Source organism: Columba livia, chromosome 27 (assembly GCF_036013475.1).
Source record: "Columba livia isolate bColLiv1 breed racing homer chromosome 27, bColLiv1.pat.W.v2, whole genome shotgun sequence".
Lineage (NCBI taxonomy): Eukaryota > Metazoa > Chordata > Aves > Columbiformes > Columbidae > Columba > Columba livia.
In genome coordinates, this window is record NC_088628.1 from 8,204 (window position 1) to 14,649 (window position 6,446).

General features: G+C 54.0%; 1 long non-coding RNA gene across 1 annotated transcript; it reads left to right on the top strand.

Annotated features, from left to right (window-relative positions):
- On the top strand, positions 1-5,719 carry LOC135576465 (uncharacterized). The gene is made up of 2 exons (XR_010468205.1): positions 1-172; positions 2,580-5,719. It is a non-coding gene; the product is annotated as an uncharacterized LOC135576465 (long non-coding RNA).
- The last annotated feature ends 727 nt before the right edge of the window (positions 5,720-6,446 follow it).

Below are 6,446 nucleotides of genomic sequence, written 5' to 3' on the forward strand. Positions count from 1 at the left end.
CGGGACCGGCGGGATAACGAGGTGATAAAGGAGGTGGCGCGGAACGCGCGGAGCACTAGAAACGTGGCGGCGGTGGCTGCGGGCGCTCCTCAGCGCCGAGTGCCAGCCGAGCACCGCCCCCCCCCACCCCGAGAGCGGCAGGAACGGCGGCCGGAGTCAGTTAACGGGGCGGGTCAGGACGGTGATTATTGTGCGGGTGTTAATTGGGGCTCGGTGGGTTAATGAGTGACCGGCGGGCTGGGGTGTATCTGGGGGTTTTGATCGAAATTGGGGTTTTAAAGCCGCGGGTTTGTGACTGGGGGGGGGGGGGGGGGGGGACACACACACGATTAAGGCTCCCGGAGCCGCTTTAGCGGTTTAAATCGTTGTGTTGGAAGCGGGAGGAGCCGGTTCGCGGCTTTTCTCAGCAATCGGGGCTGGTTTGGGTCCAATTCGGCTTTTAAAAGATGTTTTTACGTAATTTTTGTGTATTTTGGGTGCCAATTTGTCCCAAATGGCGCCTTTAAAATCTGTTTGTTGAGGGTTTATCAGGAGAATTAAAGTTTAAAGCTCGGGGAGATTTGGGGCTTTTCCCCGGGATTTTGAGTCCAAATTGGGTTTTTTTAGAGCCCTTATTTATTTAAATTGTTATGTTTAAAGGGTTTATTTGAGGTTTTGTTTGGAACATTCTGGGCGGGTTTGAGGCTCCTAAGATTTAATTGTTTGGTTTATGAATGTCGAAATTGCTGTATTTAACTGGGGCTCTTGGTGAGGGTCCGGGCTGGGCGGGCAGCGGCCGCGTTGGCTCGGCGGGGCTGGGCGGGCGCGGGGCTCGGCGGGGCTCGGCGGGGCTCGGCGGGGCTGGGCGGGCGCGGGGCTCGGCGGGGCTCGGCGGGGCTGGGCGGGCGCGGGGCTGGGCGGGCGCGGGGCTGGGCGGCCGCGCGGGGCTCGGCGGGCGCGGGGCGGGCGGGGCTCGGCGCGGGCAGCGCTGCGCGCGAGCTGACGCTGAGCGGTCACACCGGGATTTCGGGTTTCTGGGGTTTTACAGCCCAATTCGGCTTTTAAAAACCGCCGATTTATTTAAACTCTGGCACTTCAACGGCGCTTTTCGCGGTTTCATTTCACTGAGCTGCGGTGCGGGCGGTCCGGGGCTCCTGAAGACGCTGAATTGTTTCCATTATTTAGAGCTGTGAGGAGCCATTTTGGGGCCGTTTGGGTCTAAGTCGGCTTTTTAAAAGGTTTATTTGATGCATTTAAAGTTTGAGCGGCCGATTTGCGACTTTAAACTTTTTGAATCTACTTATTGATAAGAATTTATACAATAGATTAATATTTAAAGCCCGGGGGGAGATTCGGGGCTGTTTCCCAGGATTGCGAGTCCAAATGCGTTTTTTCTTTTAACCGGTTATTAATTTAAATTATTATATTTAAACGGGGCTCTTTGAGGTTTTATGAGGGGTTTTTTGAAAATTTTGGGCAGTTCTGAGGCTCCTAAAGCCGCTTAATTATTTAAATTATTAATTGTTAAAATAACGTAATTAGTTGTTGAAATAAGTGTGTAAGTTATTGTATTTAAAGTCGGGAGGGGCATTTCGTTGCTTTCTGAAGGGGGTTTTAGGGCTGAATTCACTTTATTGAACGTGTCTAGAGCTGGGGGTCCCAGATCTGGTGCTGATTTGCGCCCCAAAAAAAGCTTTAAAAATCTATCTATTTATTTATAATTTACTGAATTAATATTTAAGCGGGAACATATTCGGCTTTTTTAACCCGCCGCCATTTTGTCTCCCCCGTCCCGTTCTCCCCTCACGCTGAGGGGGCCGAGGAGACGCTCGCTGATTGGCCGGTGCCGTCTGGCGGGAAAGCCTCCGCTGGTTCAGCCCCACTCGGCTGTCTCCGAGGGAGAGAAAGGCGCTGATTGGTCGCTGCCTCTGAGGAGAGAAAGGCGCTGATTGGTCGCCGCCTCCCTAAACCCACTTAATTGTTTACATTGTATTTTAAAATTTATTTATATATTTTAATTAAATTTAAATTTAAATTATTAAAATTAATTTTAATGTAATATTAAATATATAGATAAAATCAATATAGTAATATACTACTATAAATGATATAATATGATGAGTAGTAGCAATATATATAATATATAATCTGATATAATTAACTGATCAACTAATATTCATTGATATTATTTAATGTAATTTATAATTAATATATAATGGCATAATATAATGATGATATCTATAACATACTATTGTAATAATGATATTCATTAAATATTAATATATATTATATATATATTAATATGTATAATTACTATGTAATGTATCTAATCTATTTTTACATATATATCTTATTATATAAAGCTGTGAGGGACCATATTTGGGCGGGTTTTTGAGATTTTTAAGGCTGTTTGGTCTCAAATTCAATTTACTTCATTTTGGGGCTGTTTTTAGGATAATTTGTGCTCAAAGAAGATTTCAAGATCCATTTTTTTGGCAGTTAATTTGCTCACTCGGTTAATATTGAAGCGGGGGGATTTGGGGCTGTTTCCCAGGACTGTGACACAAATAACAGCCCTTTCCTTCCCTTTCCCACTGCAGCTCCTGCGCAGAGAACAGTGAAGGCAGCCTGGCCATGCCCCCTCCGGCTGATGGACCCCCCCTCCGGCTGACTGCGCCCCCAACTCTGGCTGGCCGCGTGCCCACCCTACCCCCCAACTCCTGCTGACTGCGTGCCCACCCGGCTGACCGCGCGCGCGCCCTCCCACTGCACTCATGCTGACTGTGCGCCCCCCCACCTCCTCCGGCTGGCCACATCTCCACTGCACACCATGGCGGGGATGGGGCGGGGGGGGGATCACAAAGGTCTATGGGGCGGGTGTGGGGGTCAGGGGGGCTGTGGGGTTTATGGGGTTGTTGTGGGATGAAACACCCCTGAAGAGGCTGAACGCCCTGCAGATGAGTGAACCACACGCTGACCCACAGTGCCCCATAGCACCTCCACTCTGCCGTATGGATCCACAACACTGCCCCACAGCACCCTATAGCTCCTGCTTGCTATCCCACAGCACCCCATGGCTTCTCCACTCTGCCCCATATGTCTACAGCAGTGCCACAGAGTACCTCATATGTCTTCCACTCTGCCCCATGGATGCAGAGTGCTGCCCTACAGCACCCTATAGCTCCTGTACTCTGCCCCATGGATGCCCAGTACTGCCCCACAGCACCATATAACTCCTGTACTCTGCCCCAAACATCCACAGGAGTGCCCCACAGCACCCTATGGCTCCTGCACTCTGCTCTGTAGATGCCCAGTACTGCCCAACAGCACCATATAGTTCCTGTACTCTACCCCATACATCCACAGTAGTACCCCCCCCCCCCAGAACCCCTTGGCTCCTGCACTCTGCTCTGTAGATGCCCAGTACTGCCCAACAGCACCATATAGCTCCTGTACTCTACCCCATACATCCACAGTAGTACCCCCCAGAACCCCTTGGCTCCTGCACTCTGCTCTGTAGATGCCCAGTACTGCCCCACAGCACCATAGAGCTCCTGTACTCTGCCCCATACATCCACAGGAGTGACCCCCAGCACCCCATAGTGACTCTACTCTTCCCCATAGACCCACAGTGCTGCCGCACAGGACTCTGCTCTGCCCCTTAGACCCAGAGAGCTGCCCCACAGCAGCCTGTAGGTGCTGCGTTCTGCCCCATTGGTGCAAAGTGCTGCCCCACAGCGCCCCACACCTCTGTCCACCTGACCACCCTTCCCTCCTGACTGCGCCTGCACTGCCCACTATGGGTGGGTCACAAGGGTCTATGGGGCGGGTGTGGGGGTCAGGGGGGGCTGTGGGGTCAATGGGGTGGTTGTGGGGTGAAACACCCCTGAAGAGCCTGAACGCCCTGCAGGTGAGTGAACCACACGCTGACCCACAGTGCCCCATAGCACCTCCACTCTGCCATATGGATCCACAACACTACCCCACAGCACCCTATAGCTCCTGCTTGCTATCCCACAGCACCCCATGGCTTCTCCACTCTGCCCCATATGTCTACAGCAGTGCCACAGAGTACCTCGTATGTCTTCCACTCTGCCCCATGGATGCAGAGTGCTGCCCTACAGCACCCTATAGCTCCTGTACTCTGCCCCAGAGATCCACAGTGCTGTCCCACAGCACCCTGTAGCTCTGGCCTATAGACCCACTGTACTACCCCACAATGCCCCATAGCTCCTACGCTCTGCCCCATAGACCCACAACACTGCCTCACAACACCCCATTGCTCCTGCACTCTGCCCCATGGATGCCCAGTACTGCCCCACAGCACCATATAACTCCTGTACTCTGCCCCATACATCCACAGGAGTGACCCACAGCACCCCATAGTGACTCTACTCTTCCCCATAGAGCCACAGTGCTGCCCCACAGGACTCTACTCTGCCCCTTAGACCCAGAGAGCTGCCCCACAGCAGCCTGTAGGTGCTGCGTTCTGCCCCATTGGTGCAAAGTGCTGCCCCACAGCACCCCACACCTCTGTCCACCTGAACTACGCCTGCACTGCCCACTATGAGTGGGTCACAAGGGTCTATGGGGCGGGTGTGGGGGTCGGGGGGGCTGTGGGGTCAATGGGGTGGTTGTGGGGTGAAACACCCCTGAAGAGGCTGAACCCCCTACATGTGAGTGACCCACACAGTGACCCACAGCAGCTCATAGCCCCTCTGCCCTATAGAGTCACTGCACCCCATAGCTGCTTTTACTCTGCCCCATAAATGGACAGCACTTCACCACAGCACCCTATATCTGCACTCTGCCCCATAGACACACAGTGCTGTCCCACAGCACCCCATATCTTGTTCACTCTGCCCTATAGACCCACAGTGTAACCCTACAGCACTCCATGGTTCTTCTGCCCTATAGATCAACAGCACTGTCCCAGAAAACACCGTAGCTTCTTCCCACCAGCCCACACGCCAGCAGTTCTGCCCTATAGCACACTGTAGCTCCTGCACCCTGCCCTATAGACCCACAGCAGTGCCCCACACATCTGGTCTGCCCTATACATCCACAGCACTGCTCTGCAGCACCATATACTTTCAGCACTCTGCCCCATTGATATGTAGCACCCCACAGCTTCTGCATTCCACCCATAGATTGACATTCTTGGGTCCCCTCACCCCACCAGATGTCCTGGGTTACAATGCTGCATGGGGCCCTGTGCACAACAAAATGAGGACAGCGTGGCTGCTGGGCTCCACCCTGCTTGGAATCCAAGATGGCTGGGGGGGGGGGGAGGGCTGGCAGCCATGCTGGCACTGCTGGAGGGGCTGTTGGTCTGTGCTGTGCTCAGGCGGCAGCTCCCAGCTGTATTGGCTGCTTCCATTGGCTGGCCCTGTGGCCCTGCACCCTGCCCATGGGAAGAAGATGGCTGCCCTGATGGGCGTGGCCCTCTCGGCTGCTGTATCCCTGCTGGTGGGCGGGGCCATGACTGTCATGGCTGCCAAGCCTGTGCTGGAAGGGTGGGGCTGAGGTGGGCGGGGCCTGCCTAGGGCGGCCATTCTGGGGTGGGGCCCAAGGTGGGTGGTGGGGCCGCTGACTCTGTTTACCCCTGATGGCTGTCTTGGAAAAGGGCAGCGCTGTGCCGCTGTCATCCTGACATTGCTCCCCCAGGGCCATGTTGGGGGATTTTTAACCTGGTTTTGGGGCCAATTCTCACCCAATAAAATTAAATAATGTAAAAAAACCTTAAGCATGTGGTTTGTTCCATTTCCAGTGAAAGATTTGGGGGTGGGGTTTAGGGTTGAGGGTGGGGGTGAAGATGTGGGCGGGGCCACTGCCAACCCCACCTCCCTCCCAAGCTCTCCCCAATGTGCCTTCCCAAAGGGGTGTGCCCCAACCAGGCCCCACCCCCTTTCCAAGCACCCCACCAAGCACCCCACCAAGCACCCCAGCTGGGCTCCTCCCCCTTGACCCACACTTCCACCCCCATTGGTGGGCTCCCTGCAGGGGGTGTGGCCTACAGACCTACAACTCCTTCCCCTCCCCTGCCGAGCCATGTACCCGACAGGGCATGACAGGGGCAGACAAAGCTCAAGAAAGACCAACAGAGCCAGGCAGGGCCTGAGAGAGCTTGAGAAAGTCCAACAGAGCCCGACAGGGCCCGAGAGAGCTTGACGGATCTTCACAGAGCCTGACAAACCTTGGCAGAGCCCAACAGGACCCGTCAGGGCCTGACAAATCTTGTCAGTTCCTGATAGAGCCTCAATGTGTATGACAGAGCCCTGGGGGTCTCAACAGAGCCTGAGAAATCTTGACAGGGCTCAGCAGACCCCAACAGGTCTTGACAGAGCCCTACAGAGCCCATCAAAACCTGACAGAGCCTGACAGACCCCAAAGAGGTCTCACAGGGCTTCACAAAAACCAACAGTGTCTGACAGAGGCCGACAGGAGTGCAGGTGCTGTCATTTCCA